The sequence below is a fragment of the Coturnix japonica genome, chromosome 4 (assembly GCF_001577835.2).
Source record: "Coturnix japonica isolate 7356 chromosome 4, Coturnix japonica 2.1, whole genome shotgun sequence".
Taxonomy (NCBI): domain Eukaryota; kingdom Metazoa; phylum Chordata; class Aves; order Galliformes; family Phasianidae; genus Coturnix; species Coturnix japonica.
Genome location: NC_029519.1, coordinates 42,570,552 through 42,585,794, shown reverse-complemented (window position 1 = coordinate 42,585,794; position 15,243 = coordinate 42,570,552). Strand labels below are relative to the sequence as shown.

Sequence of the window (15,243 nt, the reverse complement as noted above, 5' to 3'; positions counted from 1 at the left end):
AGGTTTTAGATGAGTTGTTTCCATGGAAATAAGTTGTTTCTGTTTATTCAAGCCTGTATTCTGCTTAAAATCCTAATTCTACAGTTGTTTCTATCTGGGAATGCCTGAAGTAGACATCCTGAACTTTCCTGGTCCCTTACCTCTCAATTTAGCTTTCCCCTTAATTTTACAGACAAAAAGTTTACACAGTTTACATCGCCATGCATGTATATAATTAATGAAAAACATCAAGCAGTGATACAAACACGTACTGCTGACTTTAGTAGAAGAACACAAGTGGGTAGCAGAGGAAGTTAATCTTCACCTGCTTTAAAAAAAAATGGAAAAAGAAAAAAAAATCCATTAAAATTCTTTCTAAGAGAAAACTTACAAATTCACAGGAAAAAAAAAAAAACAAAAACAAAAACAAAAAAAGTGCTCTTGCATGAACATTTCAGGAGTCTCAAATGTCACCCCAAAGCAAACCTTTTCTCCTTTCCAAAATTAAAAGTGAAGGATGTCAGCTTTCTGCTTTTCCTTTTTCATTATTTCACCCAGCAGAAAAAGAAAAAAAACACAAAACCAAACATCCCTGGAAAGCTGCTATCAGAAAGAGGCAAAATTTGCATTGGAAAATACATTGAGAAACATGGTATTTTCTACTCAGTCTCCTCTCCAGCGATATAACATATCGCAGGACAGTAGTGGCAGGCATACTGCTATGTGTCTAGCAGAGATATGACTAGATATAGAACATATGTCACAGTAAAAAAAAAAAAAGATATTGCCTCTCCCTTACGTCTTCAGTCTGTGTCTTATCGCTGTAGGAAATTCCTCAGTAGTGGTAAAATAGTAGTAGTGCATTTCTGCATTTCTTCTTTAATCTGCAGAACCTTTTAGAAGAAACTAGTGGGCTGGGTCTAATGATGCCTGTGGAAAGAAGACAAGCATTGTCTTCATTTTATACAGGATGAAAATGATAGATAGAAGCATTTAAATGATGAAAGGGAACATAATGCTTCTCCCTTCACTCGAGGACATTTGGCTTCAGGCATCTCAGTTAAGGTAGTTTTGTTGTACATGCAGAGAAATACTGTGCATCCTTGCAGGACTTCCCCTCATGAACTAAGAGCAAATTCCTACTCTGGGAGTCACAGATGTGAAATGGAGCCAAAATCTAACATTGTGACACAGGTACAGCTATCTACACGTATAGCTCCCTGACACAATGACAGGAGATGGCATGCAGGTTCAGGTGTGAAAAGAAGGGATTTGTGAACCACATGCTTTAACCCAAATGAATGTATTTGTTCCAGGGAAACAGAGGTGGTGTAATGATACATCGTGGCAAAAAGAGTACATTGCAATTACATTGAGATGCTCCCACCACAGTCATTATGTACTCAGATTATCTTCACTGTCTCTCAATTGCATCAATTAGAGCAGTACATTCAATTCTGGGGGTAATTTTCTCAGTTTGGCACTGAAAAAGGGTGCTTTTACCTTCCTTATGCTGCACAGGTCTTTACTTCTTTCTTGGCCTATTTTGAAGCTGTTCTGAGCAATATCATGCTAATTCACTTGTGTTTGTACTCCTAACACTTTATCATTATTATTACTATTATGTATTATTATTAGGCAGACTTTCTTCATGTTACAGCCAAACTCACTTTGTCAGTGAACTGGACACTCTTTACATCATACGACGAGTAGGCCTTTGGTATTTGATGCAGATAAATGACCATGAATAACACAGCTAGATTCTTTAATGCAGACTTCATGGCCCTGTCTCCAGTTGTAACTGGTAGAGATTTCTTCAGCCACACCTGAGAATCCTGAGAGTAAAAGTGGAAATGTTTTGCTGAGAGCAGAGTTGGTGTGAATTTATCAGGTCTTCTGTGTCAAAGTGCTTGAGGTAAAACTGGTCCTGCATGTGTAGGATAAACTTTCCTCATTGACATGGGAAATTAGCAAGCCTGCTGAGTTATCACAGGTTACAGAGAATGGAGTCATCATCATCTTAACACTGCAGGTAGAGATCTGGTGCAGATGATTGGCCCCACAACATCAGCCTTCACAAAACATCATCAGCCTGCAAATATTCCAATTTCACAACACACACAGATACCTATCCACCTCCCCGTTTGGGAAGCAAAGGTGGTGAGGCTTTGCAAACTTTTTTAATATGTGAACAAAGATGTCCCCACATTCATAAATCAAAGCTGTGGTTTTTGGAGCACCTGCTTGACTGCTTTAGGCATCACTATAACGAATGATCATCCAATCGATACTAAAAAGCAGGAATTGTCGGCTAAGCTGCAGAACCTTTCTATCCCGCAGATTGAAATGGCTTGCTTTTCAATGGCTCCTTTGCATTAAGGATTTTGCTTGGGGGGCAGAATAGGGGTGTGCAGAAGCAGTGGAATGGATGTGGGGATGCTGGGTCTCTGTTCTGCTCTGATTACATGGGAATGGGCCTCATAGACCACACATCTCCTGCTCAGGTTGCTGTGAGGAGGACCCATGTTTGCCTGCTGCTGACAAAAAAAACAACTTGCATGGGATTAAACACAGCATCTCTACAAAGAATGTTCTGGGCAAAAGTATGATCTCCCGTTATGCTTCAACAGGCTTTGGCTGGGACTGGAATGTTAAAACACCAGCCCACAGCTTCACTTGAACAACAAGGCAATAACAGTATCTCCAAGGAGTTTTCAGCATACTCTAGCATGTCCTAGCAGCCTAAATTTTCTGACAAATTCAGTTAGCTATCATGGGGAAGAAATGTTAAGTTACTGAATGCTAGTAATTTAAATCTTTTGCCTCTTGTCCAAGTCATTAATAAGTTGTTAGCTTTTTTGTAGTTCCTTGTAGTTTTGATGTATTTTTTTTTCTGCATAATGGGCACTGGCTTGAGAAAATGGGTTTAGCAGATGTCACGCTACAAGTGGTGCTGGAATTTTAATGACATAGAAGGTTTCTTTCATGATCTGTCAGAAGGGAAGGAAGCAACATTAAAGAAAAAAGACCTGGAATGACACTTCAGTTGCTTAAGTCACTCAGAGATTCACCTGTAGAAACCTAACACCTGACAGGAGTAGTTTGGACCCCTAATGCTCTCCCAGATTCCTGAAAGACCAGTCCCTTATGTTTTCATGCTGGCCACACTCTAAAGAACCCACCTGTATGCTGTGTTCACTCTGACCTGGAACAGCCACAAACATCCCTGGCCACATCTTGGTTTCCAAAGGAACAAGGTCTGCTGGCTCACCAGGGTGGGTGGCTGAAGCAGAAGATGGCAGTAGATCAAGCAGTTAGCCAAAAATCACAACTGGTTTTGAGACACAGGGTTCTAAGAGTTGTAGGTCAAGTCCAGCCCAGGTGCAAAAATGCAGTGTAGAAACATCTTGTTCTTAGCCCAGTTGGCCATTAGATCCAAGAGGATGCAGGACACATGGTCCTGCAACACAGCCTTTCAATGTGGCAATTTGCAGGGCTTAGCTTGCCCTTGCTATGTTTTCTATTTGTGCTCTGATGAACTTCTTCCTATTCAAGCATGCCGAAGACAGAAAAATATGTAGCAAACTGGCTTTGTTATATATAGCACTGATTTCCCTGTGGGAAGCTGTCTGCAGATCATTACTTGCAGTTCATTTTATGTACCTGAACTGTAACTTGCACTTCCAAACCTTACTGAAAATGCACTGCCTTCTATCTACAGTGTGTTTCTAATTTATTAATTCATTAACATTAGTCATAACTTTTAGTTAGAATATGACAGCAAAAAGTAAAAGATGAATTTTATTTCAGAACATTATTATTTTCACTGTGATATTAAGATTTGGTCAGCAATGAAAGAGAAAAGGCATGAACATATGAAAGAACAAGTTTGTGAAGATGTTTGGTAGGATTTAGAAAGTAAAAGCTCTCTTTCTTCCCTCTCACTGCTCTGATTTGGCACCAGCACTGAGCAAAGCAGATGCTGCTCAAGTCACATCATTTTGTAGAGAAGACAAAGAGAAAGGTGTACACATTTAAATCTGCCATAGGGTAAAAACAAACATCTACTGAAGTTAAAGACCATTTTGCCTTTGCCTTCAATGAAGTCATGATATCATAGCTTCAGATTCTCCTTCTCCTAGGGTTCTGTAAATAGGAGAGAAGGAGACCAGTCCTTTCCCTGTCCCTCCATCCTGAACCTGCCCAGTTGCTTTGCATGGTATCCAAGAACAAAACAGAATTCAGGCACAGTGTTTACAGTGCTTTGTAACCCTATCACAGGCTTGTGAGCAATCCCAGCAAACTAAAAATGGACCATTCAAAATGTTGCTCTCAGCAGTTATTATTTACAGTTGTCCTGACAAGATGCATCCAAAGTATAAATCAAACTTTGGAGCACAAATCTTGTTAGTTGCCATGTTAGTAAATCAGTTCACCTAAATAATCTTGAGCTTTTGACAATGATGCAGCCTTCTGGATTGAAAATTCAGCTCCTGCGTGTGCAGTGAACTTGATCTGCTGACATTTCAAAGGATTGAGATCCTATTTCTGATGGTTCAGTTTATACTCAGCTATAAACTATTTTGAGCAGTACTGAGCTGAATACAAACAGCTGATGTTCAGGTCTGGAGTCAAACAGTCTGTCTCCTCTGGCTAAGTAGAGTAGGTTAGGGAAAGTGTGTAATTTGTGCACATTTTCCAACAGAAAATAACAAGCAAACATGGGAATACAGGGAGACAAATAATGCTGCACATAGAAAGAATGCTCCTGAGTACTGCTCTTTGTTTAACTTTTCCATTTGGAAGGAAAATGTGATGGTTTCAGTCCATACCTCCAAGCTTACTCCCAGAATAAAAGCCCTATATTAAAGATACATGATTTCTGATTTTCACTGAAGGTCTCTCATTGTTTGACAATAAATTGTGTTCGATGTAGTTTCACTTACAAGCCTGCTCAGATCTGACAGCCCTTAATTAGACATGATCTACTAGAATCTACATCTGGAAACGATGTCACTTTTTGCTTTTGGCACTGGAAAATCTAACTTAACGTTAAGCACATACTCTTAAATGCAAAGCTTTGAAGGAAATTAGTACAGCTGAATAGTCCTCTTACAAATTGAGTTTTAAAATAAACTGCACATGCCTTCTATTTAATAGTTACAATCTTTCACCATATTTCAGTTTGTTGTGTTCTCTCTATACATCTACTGCTTGTGTGTGCTTCTCCCACAGATCGGAGGCTCACTCTGGTGTGATTTTCCAGCACAGCTGTGGCAGACATCAACACTCTCCAGGATGCACAGCCTGGCTGCTTTGACACTGCTGGATGGGCGGACTAGATTTTCTGATAGATGAGCACAAACATTTCTGCACCTCCTCCAAACCCTATGAAGATGCTTACTCTTATCATGAGGAAAAGAAAGCAAGGATTTTCTGTTACTGTTCACGTGGAGCCAGGGATGTTTTGAAACTAATACACTTTTGCTTTAGTGAATAAAGATTTCAATTCAGCAAATCTGAGCTACTGGCCGAGCCAATAGTTGATAGATTTGAAGGCTACTAAGAAATTTTGTGAAAGAAAAAACAATTCATTTTTAAGTAAACTCCGAGGAAAGCCAGACACCAGCCTCAACTCCATCACGTTCCCAGCTTGTGGAATAGTTTCCCAAAGCATTTGCATTCCGGGTAATCTTTTTATTAAAATGATGGAATGCTGGACTACATTCCTGGCACACTCGCCAATGGCATGGCTGGCAGAACTGGCAACCACAGAAGATGTCTTTAGAATAAGTTTGTTGTTTTTCATGGCTGTTTTTCACCCATACTTACACTGATAAACACGTCTAATAAGTTTAGCAAATATCTTTCTGCCTCAGCTTAATTAGACTGGCATTTTATAACAGCTTGTTATTGTAAATCATACCCTGCTTTGATTAGAATCCTTATATATGGTACAAGGTGGAGTCAGTTCAAAAAATATTTTGTTATGGACACACTAGGGTATGCTTGGAGATCACACTGCCACCTGCCATCCTGATTAGACTGGTATGAAAAGCTTTGAATCTTACTGGCCAATAGTATCTGGCAGCACAGTGGTATCAGCACTGCTGGCATGGAAGAGGAGAAGAGCAACAAAGCAATCAAAGCCTGGCAGTGGTATGACCAGCCTGTTGAAACCCAGTGTTTTTTATTGCCGAAGTCCTTGGAACCCTGAGTAGAAAAGTACTGCAGAGAGGAAGGATACTGCGTGATGTAGTTGCAGTAGTTGCAGTTCAATAAAAATCTTCAGATTTTTATTGAAACTCCTAAAAAGTTTCAAATGTTGAAGTAGGAGCACCAGTATGTAGAACCCACTAGCTGTTTTCCTCAGTAAGCTCCTTTTTGGCAACACATAGTGTTTCTGAAGGTTTAATTAGTATCTGTACACTCTTCAGTCATTATGGAGGAGGGAAAGGGTTTGTTGAGACAGACAGGAACATTAGTGACACGGAGGGACACAGCTCAGTGTGCATGGTGGCCATGGGTTGATAGTTGGACTAGATGATCTCAGAGGTCTTTTCCAACCTTTATGACTCTATCATTAAAACCCCAAAAGTGGACATTCAGAGGATGTTTCTAGCTCCACGAATATTCCATCATGAAATAGCAATGCTTTCAATTCCAAGACATCCTAAAGCTTTCCAGAGAAAGCATCACAAGCTGCACTACGTTCTGGGTAGAAATGTTGATAAGATGGGATGTAGCCTGTTTTCTGACTGCAGACAGTTCCATCAGAACAAACACTGCAGAAGAGAGTTGATACCTTCTTGCAGTGCTACAGAGATTTTGCATCATATTGCATCTTAAAGAGCAACCCAAGGAAGCTATTATGCACCAGAAATAGCCCTAGGGCTATAGAAATTGCACTGGCTTTTCCCAACTTCTCTATAATTCCCCAAAACTTTGAAGATGTAAACAGCTTTCAAATGGCATCACTCCCACCCATTGGTGAGCTCTGCGACATATTTCTTGTCTATGTTCTGCATTAGGCCCGCATAGATGCTTTTAATATACTGAGGTCCCAAGTCACTGCTTATTACTCACTGGTCTGTGAACATGTGTTGTTTTGTTTTGCTTTGTTTTTCATCTTTTTTCATCTATTTTTACATATATCATCTGTGAACCCACCAAAGGAAAACAGTCACACAATGGCACAGAACCACATAACGAAATTGTGCACAGCTATTAGAGCAATTATACTGAAAAGTGTCAGCTTCCACCCTTGGTGACTGAAAGTAAGCAGAGCAAGTATGTTATTTGCAATGTGTAAGTTCTATTTTGTATGAATTCATACAGGCAGGTTAGCTAACAGCAAGCATAGGAAAAGGTCAAAGTCCAGCCCTGAAGAAAATAAGAGAAAAAATGTAATGTTTGGGTCTCTACTTGTTTTCCTTCTGGGCACTCTTGGCTCACATTTTCAAATTTATCCTCATGGATGTATTTTAAGCAAAAACTACAATCTTAATATAAAACCATGTGTTGCCAGGAACTGCATTGTAAAGTAAAATCTCACATATTGTAATGTAAGCCCAAAAAAACTGGCAGCAATGTGTCAGAGGCAATATCTGATCTTGGTTCTGATGTGCAAAATACATTCTCCTTGTAGCACTCAAGCACAGGCTTGATGGTATTCATGTTCCCCAGGAGAGACAAATGAGAGCTCTGTCACGTTTCATAGGCAGTTATTGTATTTGAGTGAGGGCACCAAGCTTAAAAATACCTAAGTGTCTTCAACTAACAGTGACAGTGTTATCTTTCTACTATTGTTTCATCTACTTGTTTACAAATGACATGATTTCAAGTAGGATTTGGCATTTTCACAGCCTTTCTTTCTCTCTTTCTCTCTTCTGCATCTTGGCAAAAAGCTGAATTGAATCTGTTACAGGGACATTGCTTTCATACCAACAATTTCATGTTATCATCATAGATTTGTGACTTCAGTGCTGAGTCTACTAGAGAACAGGGTGGGCCTGAAAACATTTATTATTTGGGGGGGAGAACAGGGAGGAGAAAAAAAGAAAAAGAATGAATGACCTAGAACTTCTGTTCTTTCCTATGTTTGTTGTGGTGCAAATTTTTTTTTTCAGGAACAAAAGTAAGGAGTTCAATCCGCATTTCATTAATCAAGCACTCTGCCAGTTTCCCACTTAGCAGACTGCAAAAACAGCTAATAATTTCACTGGAAAACATTTGTTAACGTTTTAGCAAAGAGATGTATTTTTATGGCTAATTCCTCATTCCTGTCTTAAATACTGGGTGTCAGATTAGTTTCTCTGTAGACCTTAGACATTTTATCCAGCATCAATGAAAATATCACAACTGTCTACAAGTGGGTTCCTTCTAATTCCATCTGAGTTCCTCTTCTCTCAAGTTCTGGAGCTGCCTGATCTTTTTTTTTTTTTCTTTTTTTTTTTTTTCCTGATTCTTCCAGCACTTTCCTCGCTTGCTGTACTTCTCCTTCCTTGCCTGCATGGAAATTATTCTTGTTTCCTCCACTCTCCCAGATGCAAAAAGTCATTGAGATTCCTAGTCCCATATGCACATCTTGTCTTTCAAAGCCAACAGTGTTCTCCCAGCAAGATTACTACTTTACACGGGGAAAAGTCTTTTGCTCATCTTCACAGATCAGCAGATCCAGTTTCATTCTCACTGCTGGTTTTCTAAGGCCATTTATTTTATTCCTCAATCAACACAAGGTTAGTGTTTCATCTACAAGGTTAGTATCTTCATACACCTCTCTTCTTTCCTCTGTGAATATCTGTGATTACCAGTTTGTTGATTACTACTCCTAGTAAAAGATTATTTCTGTGTGATTTTTATTTATTTATTTATTTATTTATTGCATTGGATGCTCATCCATACTCATCTCTGTAGCTTTGTACAGGCCACAATACAGTGAGAAGTTATACAGCTTTCCTCACTTAGGGTGTAGAGAGAGGTGATCTTGGAGGAGTACAGAACACAAAAATAGTTTCAATTTTTCAATACTCAAATAACGGCCTGTTTCCTAATAGCTAATGCTTAACAGCAAAGGCACAGCTGGTGAAATCACCAGATTTTCATGGAGTGGAGGGAGAAAGCCAGCAGAAAACAAGTTCACTTGTTTATCTCTTGTATTTCACAGTGAATGCTGACAGGTAAAGGAAGCAATTGAATGGCAACAGTGAAAAACATTGTTTAATACTTGTAGTTACCTTAGGGGTTAAACAGCTCTTAATTGCAGACTGTCCTTTTCACAGCCCATTAAAGAAAAGCAATATTCCTAATGTCTTCTTTTTGGCTGAAAAAAGTAAACTGACAACAAGAAAATCAGCCATAATAAATTATAACCCAAGAGGCCTGCTGATCCTAAATCCCCTAATTAAAGGCTTGTTAATTGTAAACCACGTCCCATTAGTGGCTCACTGCTAAGTTTAAGCTCTTTGGCTCTTTAGAAAGAGGGAAACTTCCGCTATGTGGCTCATAACAAGTATGTAAACTTCAGCAGGTCATTTTATTTCAACTTTCCAACATAGACTCACTCAAACCCACTGACTCCTTGCCTGTCCTCACCACCAGCAGGCACCCCCTTCCTAACTTGGGAGCAAAACACCCCGACTATATGGAAACCTCTGAAGAGAAAGCTGCAGTGGGCACACTGCAAAATAAGAGTAGAAAGTATGGGAAGCATTAGTGCCAAACTCACTGCACGATGGATTATTTCTGCAGTCATGCCAAGCACCCACTTTGGAAAGAGTGTTTAAAAACAGTGACTTCAGTCTATAGCTGTAGGCATAAGCAAGCTTTACACGTTGTGTGAATAATCTGACCTAGCAACTGGAATATTTTTTCAATTAGATGGACTCAAAGTTTAGCTTCTGGGCAGTTCATTTTTGATTTACTCTGAACCACAGACAAATTGATCTGTGAACAGCCATTGCTTTCACAGAGGGATTTGATTTGAGGAATTATGGCCTAGATTCATCATACCGATGACAGATAGATTTTCATACTTTGGATTTTATTAATGGCATGTTCTTTGCTTGTTAACATTCAAAGGAGATCAATCACAAGGAGCTCTGTTGCTATTGAGTTTCTCTGGAAAAAGGACATCACATGTGGAGACAAGAGCACAGGTCAGCCCGGACCAGTCTGAGAATACACAAAGAAACACAAAGCCTTTATGAGCAGGGAATAATTGGCAATGGGCCCAAATTTCAGCCATTACCAGAGCATCTCTGATCTCATGCAAGACTTTGCATGGACTGATGTGTTATCATCAGTGCGGTTTTGCTAGCAATGCTTTGATTATCCCTCACACTCAATTAAGGGAAGAAAATGCAAAACTTTGAGCCAAGGTGTTCAGGGAAAACACATTATCAAGTACTCCTTATAACTAATGCTGTGTTCAGGTTATTAACCCCTGGTGCTTTTCAACATTGATAGACTTGTCCCAAAGAACTCTTCAGTGTTAAAAACCTTGGATACTACTTATTCCCTAGAAAATTCAGCTGCCAATTCTTTGAGTATGCATCATTTAACTCCTTGAACCTCTGACACAGTAATCAGTACTATATGGGAAAATCATATTAACTTTAAGGAACCCTTTTATACACCCCATGCTGTGCAGCTTCTTTTCAATATTTTTGGCATTCAGTACTGTAGTTTAAAAGTTTTATTCACTATTAAATTAGCTGAGTGAATAAGCTCTATGTAGCTCTGTCCAGTTACAGAGGATAGTTGAACACGTGTTCTGCAGGACTGTTTTTTGTAAGATTGCTGAAATAACTACCTTGTATCTTTCAATTCTGTTCACTCTAGGTGAAACTCCCTATTATAAGGAGTCAAAGCATTACTTCAGTGACCCAGTCAGTCCTGATCTTTAGAGACTGCAATGAGCTGAAATGGATGGTTTTTTGTTTGCCAGTCACTTCAGAGCATGGATCCAGCTTATTAACTTCAGTTTTCAGACAATTCCCAAGAGCGCAGAAGGCATGGGACAATGGGAGAATGGCATAACAAAAGCATAAGGCTGACAATACTTTGTCCTGGCTTTAGTATCAGTAAGTTTCTTAGCAACACAAATGCTTCAGATGATCACATTAATCATTCGAGAAGGCTGAAGTATTTAACTGCCCAAGGGATACTTAAAATAGACTGCTATTTCACTTTATTTTATTTAGAATTGTAGAACCACCAAGGTTGGAAAAGACATCTAAGATCAACCAGTAGTCCAACTGTCCACCTATCACCAGTATTTCCCACTAAACAGTGTCCCTCAGTACGATGCCTAAACATTTCTTGAACATTTGCAGGGATGGTGACTCCATTTACTTTGTTTCATTTCATTCCCTTACTTTTGGTGGAAGATGATTAAGAGACAAATGTTTCAAAAATGGGTAGTTCACCCACAGTATTCTTTTAACTGTGCCACTGATTTCCCTTAGGAATTTTTGAGAAACAAAGCCAGTACCTCTTCCCATTAAACTAGTTACTCCTACTAAGGCTGACATGCTTTCCTTGCTGTTTGTTGATTCCTTTTGAGACAACAGTTTTCTCTTGCCTTACTTCAGAATTGCATCTATATTCTGGAGGTGGAGGCGAAAGGGGGGAGGGGGGGCAAAGCTAGGGCCAAGCAATAGCCTGACACTTTCAGAAAGTGGGCATTCAAAATAGACATTCTGTCCTTGATCAGAAGCAAAGGAGAGGCTTACATCCCTTAGGAGTTTTGCTGTATCTCAAAATTTACTTGGAAGTAGTAAATGTTATTGCATACTATATATTTTACAGGGTGAATAGAAGTGCCTCAGTGAGTGCTGTGAAAACGAAAAAATGCTAGATCCATTTTCCCAAAGACATTAGGCTGTCAATTTGAGAACATCCCTCATGGAAAATACAAATGCACTTGGCTCCATCGGAAAGTCGCCTTTGCTGGAAGTAAGAGACCGAGTCAGTCTCCTTTGTAAGGACCTGCAAAGCTACCTTGACAGGATTTAGCTGCAGAAGGTCACGTGCAAATGAGCATTTGACTTTATGAGCTTGACCATCTATCAGTTCCCAAATACAACTCTGCTTGCTTCCATAAATCAGGGGTAAGACTTCTATCGACTTCAGTGGGATTTGACTTAGACACAATCTGCCTGTTCAAAATCTCAGTCTGGGAATCTCTGTTTGCTTTTTCTATGGGAAAGAAATTGAAAAGGTGCAACAAGAAGCCAGTCACACTTACTACAGAAAGCAGAAGGTTTTCATAGACATTTGGTAGCTACAAAGAATGTACCTTCCAAAGGTCAGGTTTTATACTTAAATTGCTGTCTAAATTTCAGGCTCAAAGAACTCCTCCGTACTATCATTTAGGTGACATCTGTAAATATTAAAACTGATTCTTTTTACCTTCAAGTAGTGTTAAACAAGGTGTCTACCCTATTTCTCTTTGGAGACGTATGTATTCACACCTGCGTGCAACTGGTTTAACAGCCAGTTTCAGAAGGAGTTGCAGATAAGGATATAACTTCTCATTATTCTAATCTACATTGGCAAAAAAACTGCCATAGCAAAAACTATCTTTGACTAGAGTCATGAGCCTAAAGACTTGGGAGTGCACAGGAAGGCAGTGAAGATGAAGATCATAACTGTTTGATTAGAGTCTGCCTCCCAAGCTTGTGTTAGCCTTACAATTCATAGTTGTGTAGGTGTATTGCAGGATTTAGGATGTGCTGAACATTATGAGTATATCACTTTGGAAGTTCACACCTGGCTTTTGGCCAAATTATATCTTAATTCAACTGTAAGTGGAAAACACTCAATTAGATTAATACAGATCTTAATAAACTGTCTGCTTCACAGCACCACTTAGAAAAACTGAACACTAAAAACTTGTTAAAAAATGCAATTTCACATGTGAAAACTGAAAAGATGGCCTATTTGCCCTGTAGAAAGGAAGGACGGGTTTATTTGGGAAACCTGCTTGCTCGAGGATCAGCTACAATTGTAAAGGACAACACATTAACAAGCCAAGGATGTGATGACCTTCTGAAGATTCACAAATCAACCCCTGCCCTCTCTGTTGGAGCAAATCAGGAATAGAACACACCAGGCCACAGCAGACGTGTTCTTTGCCATCAACCCTAAGATGTACAGCTGAGGGATCAAGTCTCACACTGTTCTAAATACTGAGCCTTTGATAAAATCTTCAGCAGTGGAGAGCACCACTCACCTCTCTGTAAATAGCAATACCTCTGTCAGACCAGCGTAGTCTGCAAGCACTGTGGGCTAAGCAAATGCTTTATCCTATTATGAAGTGTCTTCTGTGTTTGAATTACATCAGCACTTGATTCATTGTAAAGTAGAGGAGTGGGAAAGCCTGTAATAGAAATGCTTCCATCCTTCTCCATAAGGCAAAATGAGGTTTACAAACCTAGTTTCTTACTGCCCTTATTACATGGGAGAAATTAGATACTGAAACATCTCTTCACATCTTACTTTGAAAGACAAAATTCTTCCCTGTGGAAGTGAAGATTAACTATATGTAGCAACCTCGTATATTACAGATTACTTTATTCTTTGACTCCAGTCTGAAGTCGCCTACTCAAAGCCTCTCAGTAAATGTAAGGAGATACTTTACCTGATTTCTACCGTCTATATCTAGAGGGATGGGCTGCATCACCTACAGGTGAAAGAAGAAAAGGCACTGAAATGCTGCAGATGCAAGAGCCAACAGCTCCTACAGTGTTTTGGCATTGCCCACCTCTATCAGTGGCCAGGTCAAGAAGTGCCTATGCCACAGCACAGCAACTACAGCCAGATACAGCATACAGAACTACTACCTACATCAGCTGCTTTGCAGGCTCCCAGATGTCACTCATTTGTAATCTACAAAAATCTCCTCACCTCTACGTGCCATTGTCCCATTCATGTTTAAAAGAAATAACAATAATTAAAAATAAATAAATAAATAAAAATGTGGACTTTTGGGTTTCTTAGCTGTATTGGAGTGAGTGATTTGTATGAATATTAGGTTAACTGGTTTAGGCTATTAGACATAACACCACTGAACAAGTTACAGTGACTTAGGGGAGCTGCTTTCGTAGACATTTTAATTCTGAATTCTATCTCTAGAGTGAAACACTTCATCTTGAAATCTGAATAAGACATGTTTCTTGATAGAAGACACAACAAAATTACAGGAATCCCTAATTTTCAATACTAAAACCAGCAATTCAGGTTTCACCAACCCTTCAACTTCACGTGGACTCAGCTTCTCCTTTGTGATTGCCTGCCTTGACTGGACTGCCCACATCCACAGTCTCTATGCCAATCCCCCACTTTACCAGCAGACAAAAGCCACAGCAATGGCGAGTTAACAGTGCCTTTATCTCATACCGTTACATCTGATGCCAGGGCTTCTTTGTAGCCTTGCCAAACTTCTGTAGACACAAGCAGAAAATGAAGGCCCGCATGGGAATACTTAGGTAAAATATTAAGTGTCTGAACTGTAGATTATTCAAATAATTAACTCAACCAGCTACTTGGTGATCTACCTTCAATGATTAAATCTCTGGAGATGCATGCTGAATCAGATTTAAAATGACAGATATGCCTAATTACAATAATTGCAAGCAGAGCACATATGAAGCATTTTTTCGCAGACTTTTGTGGACTATTAAATGTCTGGTTTAAGTGACAAACTAGTTAATCAGAAGAGAAAGGCTTTGGTGAATTTGTGTAAATGACACTAGTCTAGAAGGTTTTGTGTTTTGCAGCCTGTGGCTTTGCCATTGGGGCTTTCTCAGGATACTGATGATATCTACTCTATAAAGTGTCTAAGGAGAATTAATGCAAGAAGGCAGAAGGATCTTCCCTATGCATTCATGTTCTCAAACTTACACTGGCTGTAGTGCTGCTACCATCTTTTGATAGCTGATTTCTTTAAATATCTGCAGAAACAACCTTATGCTTATAAATCTGTCTGCCATAATGATATGCATGACAGGAGAAACCTGGTCAAGACAAGTTGCAGCCAATTTTTTGGGCTGGCAGTTTTCAGGATCATTTACTCTTTCAGGAAGATCTCCTCTGCAGTGGATGTCCTGCTCCAACAGATCCTCCTAAAATCCTAACTATGCTTGGTAATGAAAGAGTGGAAAATACCAACATATGCCAGTAGATAAGTTGCACAACATAAATATGAGTTAATTAAAGGGGAAAAAAAAATGTAAAAACAATCCAAGAGCTGCATTTGCA

At 39.4% G+C, this 15,243-nt stretch overlaps 1 long non-coding RNA gene across 1 annotated transcript in view; it reads right to left on the bottom strand.

The window, feature by feature from the left end:
- Window positions 1-15,243, bottom strand: part of LOC107313366 — a 197,357-nt gene that overhangs the window by 45,136 nt on the left and 136,978 nt on the right. The gene's annotated exons all lie outside the window — the stretch shown is intronic.